The sequence below is a fragment of the Aegilops tauschii genome, chromosome 2 (genome assembly GCF_002575655.3).
Source record: "Aegilops tauschii subsp. strangulata cultivar AL8/78 chromosome 2, Aet v6.0, whole genome shotgun sequence".
NCBI classification, from domain to species: domain Eukaryota; kingdom Viridiplantae; phylum Streptophyta; class Magnoliopsida; order Poales; family Poaceae; genus Aegilops; species Aegilops tauschii.
In genome coordinates this window covers 261,204,415-261,216,485 of record NC_053036.3, presented here as the reverse complement: position 1 = coordinate 261,216,485, position 12,071 = coordinate 261,204,415, and positions in this window count along the sequence as shown.

Genomic DNA, 12,071 nt, shown 5'->3' with positions numbered 1-12,071 from the left:
CCGGCTCGGAGATCTGCGTTGACCGGCGACATGATAGTGCGATTGAGTACAGGGAGTACAGGAGGGGTATTTGGTGGAACTGGAGTAGGAATCGAGATTCCAGAGGTGGGGGAGGGGCGGGAGATTGGAGATGAAAAGGTAGCATGAATTTCGAACACGCGCCAATATGCTCTCGGCGCGCAAGCGCACGAAAACACCGGTGGCGCCCACATGTCGGCCTAAGAGTCCTTTATCTCTTTTTGAGAGCCCGACCATTTTTTTGAGGATCTTTTGAGAGCCCGGCCTGAGAGTCATAATTGACCTGTTTGGCATTGCGTTACTACTCGACCCATATTCAACGACACCTCACTGGCCCAAACAAGTGTACATCATTAAAGACACTGAGCTCAAATTATAACTTGAAAAAAGGAGATATACTCTGAACACTGGAGAATGGTGATTCCCTCATTTAGCCCACCAGCAGTTCAAGACAATAAACAGTTCGAAACAATGATATATACAACATTCAAACACTGACTAGTGACTACTACTGACATAACCAACAAGACATGATAGTTCATAAGAAGTCTTGCTACACCACCAAAACGCACCCATCTGCAGCGCTCAGACTCTCATGATCCAGACGAGAATGACATTCTAAATAGAGGCAACTATTACATAGTAAGAGTGACATAGATGAGGATGACCAAATGACAAGGAATATGCATAACAAAAGAGAGAACTACCCATCCAGAACAAGCAGCAAAGACAACAAGTCATTCAAAGAGGGATGATCCAACACCATCATAATTTGCAGCCCTGCTTCAGCCACCAGTGATCTGGAGACACCAGTACTCCACCCTTTCGACGCAACAACCCAATTACCTATCAACCTGAAGGTTTGAACCACATCACTTCCTGTCGGACTTGAGACATCCAAGGATCAAAGTTAATCCAGATGCCTTTGTCATTCTCACCTTCTTTTGGCTGCAGGTTGTATCATTGACAATCAGGGGAGTTTGCTCCCGAAGTCCTAGGGCTCGCCGTGTAGACACAGTTTTCCATAGCAAATAGAGCCTCTCTTCCATCAAGATCCTTGCCAACGGTGATCTCCTGGTTAATTGGATAATTGAGTCCGAGAAACAGAGAGTGTGAACCAAGGCTGTTTACCCGCCTCCAACTCAAAAATCCTGAAGGCCCCAACAAGATGGTATCCTACTCATAGACGTAACAGCCACTATACGGATACTCACGTATTTCACGGTGCTTGTACACAGTGGGCTTTTTGCAATATAACTTTTCTGGCTCATGTGTGCGAATGATCATCAGTCTTTTGCCATCGTCTAATCGAGCGAGGAACCAGTTGTGCTTCCCTGTTTTTGGCAAAGGTGGTGTGATTACAAAGGGCAGTAACTGTAGGGACACTCCATCATATCAAAAAGGACATGCATTGTTAATGTAAGATCAGCATTGCTTAGAGTATGAGTAGGATAATGCAAGAAAAAACATTGATATGTCCCTATTGGAACTGAGAGTAAAATACAGGGAAATGTATATTGGGTTCGAAAATATAGAAATGCCATGCATGGTTATACTCATGTTATCTTGCAATCGATTCTTCACATGAAACTACCATGTCATGCATGTTATGTAATCATGTTCTGTCCTTGCAAACAAATTCTTCAAGGAAACTAACATACCATGCATTGTTATATACTCATGTTCTGTGGGCAAATTTTTTGTGAGGTTACTATTCTAGCTAGCCATTGATTGCTGAAGGGAGAATATAGGTATGTACACATGGTAAGCATTACATGATTTCACTACTTCCAAATATAGAGTTCTCATATGCACATTTACTTCCCTAATGTATGGTTAGATGAAACCAATAGTGTGATGCATGTTTCTATATAATGAAAATGAGGAAACTAACATGGCTATTGATATACACTCATATTTACTAGTATATAGATTACTACAAAATAAGGAGAATATCCATATCTTCCTAACCGTTTGATTATTCAAGGGTACAAATTGGCTGTAATGACATGGTCACAATTGCATGAATTAACTCATTCCAAATATAACTGATTTACGGCGTCTCTAATACATTGCCATAGTTCTACTCAAATTCTGCTCAAATAGGGATATGCCAATCATCACAAAAAGTTCAAACAGTGTCATGGCGTTATCATTAACATCAGAGGAAAACAACTTACACACGTCGTCCCAACAATACGTGGTGCCATCTGCTTTGTCGATCGTGTAGATGATGCCATTGTGTTCAATAGCATCATAGAAGTGTGTATCAGCTTTGACGATCCACTGCGAGCTGAGTTGTCTCCAGCTAAAGAAGGCATTGGCGTAAAGATAGGCGAGTCCACGGTCGAACAAGGCAGTTAGCTTGAAGTCTGCGTAATCCGCATGTCGTGTGGGCACTTGGCAGATTACAATCTTCTGCAAAACAAGGTCCATCCAACTGACATCATAATCTAGATGACTTGGACCGCGTCGGTAAAACCCTATATAATCCGATGGAGGAAGGTGTCGGTTCTACATTCGGCGTATCTCATAGTAGGGGTCCTAAGCTAGGTGTCTTGGAGCGATGGTAACATGGACATAGTATTTTACCCAGCTTCGGGCTCTCTCGAAGAGATAATACCCTACATGCTGCTTTTGATTGTATTCATATGGGTGTAGTACATAGTACATGTATCTACCACGAGATTGTAGTAATGAATATGAGATGATCTATTGACTAGCCTGGCCTCGGTTTATATAACACGCCAGAGGCCTAGGGTTTAGGAGAGTCCTCGTCTTGGGCACCAAGTCTTGTGGAATCTTCCTTGTATGCGGCATGGGCTGTCTGAAGTGGCCCATAATAGAACCGCCACGGGGGTCCTCGGCCCGATCCACCTGGTAGGGAGACGACGTGGTGAGTACCCCCTAGTCCAGGACACTGTCAGTAGCCCCCTGAACTGGTCTTCAAGTTAGGGATGCTCCTCGATTCTTCCGAACTGTTCTTCATCTTTGGTCGTCGGTCTTGAAAACTGGTTCAACAAATCTTCCCATCTTCGATCTTGAGAATTTCCAAAGTGGATCCGAAGAGTTTATACTTCGGGTATCCGAGGAGCCCCTTTAAGCTATCGGCCTTTATCCACGCCTTGTTATTTTTACACCCACCTCGGGTTTGAAGTTGTTCCCGGGCGCCAGCGTCCTCTTGCGTCCGAGCTCCAACGTCAGACTGCATTCGAGGTATCTTTTGTAGCCGAGCACCAACGCCGGACCGCTTCCGAGCTCCAATGCTGGACTATGTCCAAGCTCCAACGCTGGACTGTATCCGAGCTCCAACGCCGGACTATGTTCAAGCTCCAATGCCGGACTGTATCCGAGCTCCAACGCCAGACTATGTCCAAGCTCCAACGCCGGACTGTATCCGAGCTCCAACGCCGGACTATGTCCAAGCTCCAACGCCGGACTGTATCCGAGCTCCAACGCCGGACTATGTCCAAGCTCCAACGCTGGACTGTATTCGAGCTCCAATGCCGGACTATGTCCAAGCTCGAACGCCGGACTGTATCCGAGCTCCAACGTCGGACTATATCCGAGGTGTCTTAAATCACCTTGGTTCAAAAAAGTTGAAGAAGTTTAGCCTAGCTTAATGCCGGAAATGCCCTCTATGGAACCAGCCACTGGCGCCCGAGCTTTATGCTAGACTGCTTCCGAGGTGGTGCACCACCCCAACTGCGGGCCAATTTTTTGTCAATATTTTGATTGGTGCAATTTATTCTCTGCCAAGATATATAGCCAGTAGCCCTCAAGGTGTGTATCAGTCTAAAACCCGAGATGCACCTGAAGGATGACATAAGACCGCTGATCCCAGTAGCCCCTGAGACTCAGGTTGATTCAAAAAATCGGCCTGAGTATCAACTCCTAGCTCGGCAGAATACTTCGGGACACAAAAAGCGGTGTGCAAAGTCCTCGAGACTCAGGTTGGGTGCGGCCGACCAACCTGAGGATCGTAATCTCCTCGAAAGCTATATTGCACTTAAATTTTCTGCATTGGATTATCCATGCAGTAGCCCCCGAGAATTGGGTTGGGCAAAATGGCCGACCCTAGGATCGTACCTCCTCGGGAACAAGTTCAACTGTCATGTATGTTTTGACAATACCGAGGTGGAGTTCAGCAGGAAAGATGCCAAACTATAGTTTTAAAAAAGAGTTTCACGCCGAACACCTCAACCAAGAGAATGTCCCGCTTCCTGAAACATAAAATAGGTGAAAGATGTTATAAGCTCAAAAAAGGCCAACAAACATGCGTAAAAAACTTTACGTCTGGATTGAATCAAGCTGTTTTGGTGCCAATATGAAATTGGTCTTAAAATTGTACTTTCATCGTGCTTTGACATGACACATCTGATCTCTAGACTTCAAGTAGGTCAGCCCTCGGCTTCAACCTCCCTATCCCGAAGGCGGAGTGTTTCTCAGGCCAGTTTAGCAAACTAAATGCGAGCGGCTTTAGAGAGAAACCAGGCTACCCGGCTATTGATCATACACCTGAGTCGAGAAACGAGTGGTAGAAAAAGACTGTGCAACGACTAATAAAAAAGGCTCATACTAATTCGAGAGCCCCCAAGCGACTTGGGTAAAAGAATTTTATGTATAATGATTGTATGTACCGAAGTACTTATATCATATCTGTGTTCGCCCGAACTTTAAACGCGTCTTAACCGACCGTCAGCTTCTCCCTCTTCGGTCAAGGGCCGAAAAGTGTTATGTACTCCACCTATAGAGAATATCGACGGTGTTTCCGATAACCAGGAAATCAGGCCATAGGGTTGTAACAGACAAAGCGCGCTCAGGGAACTTATGCTATATTACTGACGAAGTGTAAGAAGCATCTTCGAAGAAAATAGTACCCCCACCGATACCTTTCTCCGGTTGCTCATTGTTACTATGAGACTTGTGCAATAGATTTTTTGTACTCATGAGTTCAGTTGTGTGCCGACCATGATTGAAAACAATAAGAGCGCTAGCTTTCGGCTTCACCCAGTCTGAGGTCCGAGCTCGGATGACCCGATCGTGACAATCGTAGAGGTGCTCCCTTTACTCCCTAGCCGAACAATCGGGAACGTAGGGGTAAACACAGGAGCAAGGCAACCCAGCTTGCGGAACACTTAAGTCAACATGGTGCATATTGTGGCGTAATACACAAACAAGGAACGAAGCCATACAAGTATAATCATATGCCAGAGGAAAGGCTTCATAAAGGAAGCCCCAAGTAAACGGGGTATTCGAATTTGTGTGTCACAAACAAAGTTTTGACAAGGAAGTTTTTCACAAAGAACTTTTTGCCAAAAAAGTATAATGCTTGGTCGAACCGAACAAAATTTAAAACTGAAAGTTTTTGAGCATGAAAGCGACTTAGCTGGTTAATGTGCTCGGTGTTGATGATGAGGTCCGGACTTATGGTGGGACTAAGACATAGTCCTCAGCTTGGCCGAGGTCCCAGCCCCCAAGCCGGTTCTGAAGTGTCCGAGAAAAGAGCTCGGCTTGACGAAGTGGAAACATAGCGCGGTTGACGTGTTGAGGAGCAGCCCCCAGTCCAGCCGAGCTAACGAAGCTGGTCGGCTGATGATGCCGGAGTCCCCGGAGTAGGTTTGATGAAGAGATGGCAAAGCCCCCGGTCCAGCCGAGGTGACGCGGTAGGTCGGTAAGGCAACGACGGAAACCCCATGTCAGCACGTCGATACACTGGAGTGACAGCGCTGCCCGACCCGAATCATTTACCTGTGCACAAAAAATAGTGCAAGCTAGATAGAATAATAATAAAAATCATTGCATAATTAATAATTTATGCAAAGTGAGTAATAAAATAAATATGCCCCTTGCGCCGAACACTCGATGAGGTAGAGCTCTCTCAGCGATGCCGAAGTTCCAGAGGCAACCGAACATGTCGGTATGGCAATTCAACCAACAAGGTGATCACGAGAGCCAATTTATGCTGATTGGGACGACGATGCCGGCTTGCCGAAGTGACGCGTGACGCAGTCGAAGTTGATAACCTGATCCGGATGTAGCAATAGGAGTGAGAGAACTGCCCCAAAGTAACTGCTTAATTAAATAATATAAAGTGAGAAAGGAAAAAAGAAGGTCAAATCTCCATGTGGTTGCGATGAGCCGAACTCTCTTCGGCCTCGATGGGCATCGTCGCACCGGGTAATGCGCGGTGTAAATCAATTGCCTGCACAGATAAAATAGTGCAAGGCCACAGATGATAATATATATGTTTTTTATATAAAAATATCCTCTACTTAATTAACTTAAGTAAAGTAGATAATTAAAAAAAATATGGCCTGAACGCCGAGGTGGTCTCGATAGAATGGCCGCGGACATGCTGACACAGGGACGCGCGCTGAGGCGACGCCGCAACTTGATCGATGCAGGTAGGACGACGACATCGGCCCACAGAGTTGACCGCGTGATGCAGTCGAAGTTGATTACCTGCACACATAGAATAGTGCAAGCAAGTAATAATAATAATTGAGAAAAATGCATAATTGATTTGTGCGAAGTGAATAAGTTTGGTAAATATGGCCTGAGCACCGGGGTCGGCTCGATGGCGTGACAGTGTTGTGGCATGGCGATGTCGACACAGGTCAGCCGGCCTAGGTCGCGGTGAGAGGCTAGCCAGACCGACAGTACATACAAGCATCGGTAGAATATCTCTGCAAAAATAATGCAGTGCAGACAAACAGAAAATATTCTGCATAATAATCTTATGTACTGAACAAATGTGTAGTTAGGCAAAATAAAACCTGTTCGACAATATCGACCGTAGCAAAGTGAACGGTGCAATCCGTACAGAACAAGTACAAACCAGTACCAGAGATAGACTAAAGTTGATCTTTACGTGGAGTAGTAGTATCCGGACTACTATAATTCAATGACCAAATTTAGGGAGCCATTCTGTGAAACTAGAAGCCCATTGGGTTAGTACACTTTGGTTTCGTTAGAGAAACACTAGCGTCCAACGATTGCCTAGGTTGCTGAATTAAAAAAGAATAGAATAAACAAAGGAAGGAATCTCCCCTGGATGGCCGCTGAGCAAAGCTCCTGTCGGCCTCGTGTGCGCTACCGCACGTGGGACGTAGTCCGTCGTGGCTCCTTGACCGTAGCGCCGCGCGATGAAAATTTTCTCTTTGCATCGACCTTCTCTGGCCTTCTGCATGCGTGCCCGGCTGCCCGCATCTCCAATACTTTTACGATGCGGATCTGATATACTGTCAGACGCCGGACACTTTTTCCTGATCTTGGTTTGACTGCGAATCAGGTAGCACGAGGCAGCGCCCATAATTTTGCAAAAAAGATGGTTTACGTAGAACAGATCTAACTGAAAAAATATCACCTGATCACCCATCGATCCATGATGATCACCCAGCAGGCTCTCAATGAAAGTACCAATGTCGGTTCTATATCCGACGTATCTCGTAGTAGGGGTCCTAAGCTAGGCGTCTTGGAGCGATGGTAACATGGACATGGGATTTTACCCAGCTTCGGGCTCTCTCGAAGAGATAATACCCTACATGCTGCTTTTGATTGTATTCATATAGGTGTAGTACAGAGTACATGTATCTACCACAAGATTGTAGTAATGAATATGAGATGATCTATTGACTAGCTTGGCCTCGGTTTATATAACACGCCGAAGGCCTGGGGTTTAGGAGAGTCCTCGTCTTGGGCGCCAAGTCTTGTGGAATCTTCCTTGTATGCGGCATGGGCTGTCCAAAGTGGCCATAATAGAACCGCCACGGGGGTCCTCGGCCCGATCCACCTGGTCGGGAGACGACGTGGTGAGTACCCCCTAGTCCAGGACACCGTCGGAAGGATAATCTCATGGGAGGTCTGGAAGTTCACGAGCACCAACTTTCTCCCGTCTTCTCTGACAGCAGCCATCCAGTGGGAGTTCATGCCCACCCAGTACATACCTACCAAGAAGTTTTGGGTGATGGTGATAGGATCAAACTCGTGGGAAATGATGTACATCGACCCACTACATACCTGCAAAGAAGTTTCGGCTAATGGAGGTTGGATTGAAGTCGAGGGGCATCATGTACGCCTCCGTATCATGGTGAGCAAATCTCGCAAAACTAGATAGCAGCAAGTAGGGTGTCTTGAAAAGCTTAGGCCTCGCTTTGACGATGGCCGTGTGCATGTCCCTCGAGCATGCAGCCAGCCGCACGACGCTCAACATATCCATACACGAACAACAGAGGTTGAGGATGTCACTGGGGAGATTGCTCCAATCGCGGCTCATATGGATGATGGGCGGTTCGCGTTCGGCCATGGAGTTTGGAAGGTGGAGTTTTTGGGGGCTTGATTTACGGGGGAGAAGGCTCTCGGTACTGGATCAGCTAGCGAGGGAATAGTGGTACTGGGGGAGGCGAGCGAGGCGAGGGTACGCGGGGGCACAGTGAGATGATGAAGAGTGACCTCAGGATCTCTGGCGAGACAGAGATGGAGATGAAGTGGTGCTAGGGGAGAGGGAGACAGGGCGAGGCATGCTATACAACGGCAGTGACAGTGACTGCACAATGCACAAGGTGAGGCTGACTTTGGTAACCCGAACACGCCGCCTGGACTAGTGTCACCTCGGGCGCAGGGGCTTGTCACCTCACTGTGAGGACCGGATGAATAATATGTTGACCATCAAGTGTACCACAGTTGTACTACTACTAGTAGGAACATACGGAGTAGTACTATATAGCGGAAATAGGTCTCCCGTGCTAGCATGCCCTTGGGTTCACTTCATCCTCCAGGTATCATCCATATTGCGAGCAGAACCAAATTCTCGTGCATGCGGAAGCGTGAAGAAGGGGTTTTTCCTTTTTGAGGATAACCGCACACTCCTTAACCAGAGAATGTTGTGTCTCCCATGCACGCGCCAATATCCATCTGAACCAGCTATGCCACATTTTTCTATACCTGTTTGCATAGGTCCCACCTGTCAGGAGGGGTGAAGAAATAAAAAGGAATCATAAAATGCCACGCCACGGTGATTCGAAAGAGTGACCTCAACTAGCCAGTGGCACATGTAGCGCTAGAAGGATGGGAAGGTACACGGACAGGTACCACTCCTCAGTCTACCCACATAGCCTTTTCGTTTAGTCTACCTAGCCGTCTAATCAACTGCCTGCAGGCCACTTCTCCCATTTACTTCTCCATCAGGAACCGATTTTCCTCGGCTTCTTCACCTCTCCTTCATCTTCATTTGCATCCAAACCCCACTACATTCACATTGTTTTAACCTCTAGACATACTCCTGGAGTAATTCCAAAGCCCCTTTAAATAATCATCTTCTTCAGTTAGACTAGCCATCTAATCCTAATTCTCCAAACCATAGCCCTCCGGTCCAGCGGTTCCAAATGGCAAAAGAGATCCAGATGCAGGTTTTTAGCATCCAATATGTCCTCGTCGAAGGATCGTTGAGCATAGTTGCCACTGTCACTGACCACCCAAGGGTTGTTCGCAAGCAGATCAACAATGTATCCAACTCCCTCCAAAAGGTAGAGATGAAGGTCATCGGTCTCGACGCAGAGTACATGGAGCGTGCCACTTGGAAGATCCAACGCGCCGCCGTCCTTCAGCTGTGCCTCGAAGATGATGTTTTGGTGTACCACATCATACACGCGCCCTCCATACCAGGTGAGCTCCACGATTTCTTGTCTCAGGAGGACATATACTTCTGTGGGGCAGCCATCGAAGGAGACAAACAGAAGCTGGCGCCGTACAACCTTGATTTGAAAAGGATCACTGACCTACAAACCAGAATCAAAATTTCTGTAGAAGATTGTGATAAACAGACACCATCCCTATTCGACATAGCAAATTTTGTGCTCGGAACAAATCTCCAGAAGGGCGACGATACGCCTTCTCGGGAAGATGGGAACAAATCTCCAGAAGCTGCGTGCAGGGTATTATCTTTCGAAAGCCGTGCCCGCGGTTATGAGGCATATGGGAATTTGTTAATGTCCGGTTGTAGATAACTTGTCACTTGACCCAATTAAAATACATCAAATGCGTGCATAGCCGTGATGGTCTCTTCTCGGCGGAGTCCGGGAAGTGAACACGGGCTGAGTTATGCATGACGTAAGTAGGTGTTCAGGACCTCTTCTTGGTCATTGCTAGATGACGTCCGTTCCGTTGCTTCTCTTCTCGCTCTCATTTGCGCAAGTTAGCCACCATATATGCTTTTGCCGCTGCAGCTCCACCTCTTTGCACCTCCCTTTTCCTATAAGCTTAAATAGTCTTGATCTCGCGGGTGTGAGATTGCTGAGTCCCCGTGACTCACAGATTCTACCAAAACAGTTGCAGGTGCCGACGATGCCAGTGCAGATGATGGCATCGATCTCAAGTGGGAGTTCGACGAGGAACGTGGTCGTTACTATGTGTCTTTTCCTGATGATCAGTAGTGGAGCCCAGTTGGGACGATCGGGGATCTAGCATTTGGGGTTGTCTTATTTTCATCTGGATTTTGACCGTAGCCGGTCCATATGCTTGTATTTTGGATGATGTATGATATTTATTCATGTATTGTGTGAAGTGGCGATTGTAAGCCAACTCTTTATCCCATTCTTGTTCATTACATGGGATTGTGTGAAGATGACCCTTCTTGCGACAAAACCACTATGCGGTTATGCCTCTAAGTCGTGCCTCGACACGTGGGAGATATAGCCGCATCGTGGGCGTTACAAGGAGGCCTTCGCCCCGGCTAGCCCCGCGGACTCTCGTTTCCCCATCCAAACCTCGCTCTTAAACGAGGCTCTGGACTTAATGCGATCCCCCGCCGTCACAGAGGAATCACCTCCGAATTACGCCCAGCCCAGACTAGAGGCTGAAAGCAGGGAATTTTACTTCCCACCCACCACCCACTTCATAGCCACTGTCGAAGATTTAACCGACATACTGGACTACGCCTTCAAAGACATCAACGGCATGGATGACGATGCCAGAGACGAACAAGGCCAAGACCCGCCGATTACCGGACATTGGACGGCCACCTCCACATATGACCTGTATATGGTGGACACCCCCAAAGAGGATGATGACGACGACAGGAAGGATCCGGTTGAGGACAAGCCTGCTGAAGCACCTCCAAAGCGTCGACGTCAGCGGCGCCGCTCAAAATCACATCGCGAAAAAGACAGCAATACCGGCACCGGATACAATAACACTCCGGAGAACACCGAAGACCTTGAAGCCCCCGTCGAGCCAACATCCGAACATGATGATTGGGAGGATGGGCAAGTTAACCCTGACGATCCAGTCGAGAACGAGGACTCGGAGGATAGTAACTATCTACCAATATCCGAGGATGATGTGAGCCTCGGCGACGAAAACTTCATCGTACCAGAGGAACCACTTCAGCAGGAGTGTTTTAAGCGCCAGCTAATCGCCACTACGAGAAGCCTAAAAAAGAAGCAGCAACAGCTCCAAGCCGAACAGGATACACTCAACAATAGATGGACCCAGGTCCTGGCTACCGAAGAGTATGGCCTTCAACGCCCAGCAAGGAGTTATCCGAAGCGTCGGCTACTACCACAATTTGACGATGAGGCCGTCGAGCCCATACCATCAAGACATGACCGTGCTGATGAACTAGACCGGCCACCACATGGACGAGATAAAGCCTCCACCTATGCTAAACACCAACCCACACCACCTCGCCGTAGAGGTAGAGAGACAACGGCTCCAGGACACACCTACAACCTACGACATGACTTGGACAAAAGAGCAGGCCAAGCCAGATCAATCTATGGATCAAGGGGGCGTGCCCCAATGCGAGAAGATGGCCATCAGGCCTAGCGCGATAGGCACAACCTCACCCAGGCCAAAAACCGCATACGGACTTCATCCGAACTGCATCGTGACGTCGCCCGATACAGAGGCACCGCACACCCCTTATGCTTCACCGATGAGGTAATGGAGCACCAGTTCCCAGAAGGGTTTAAACCCGTGAACATTGAATCATACGATGGAACAATGGATCCCGCAGTATGGATCGAAGATTGCCTTCTCGATATCCACATGGC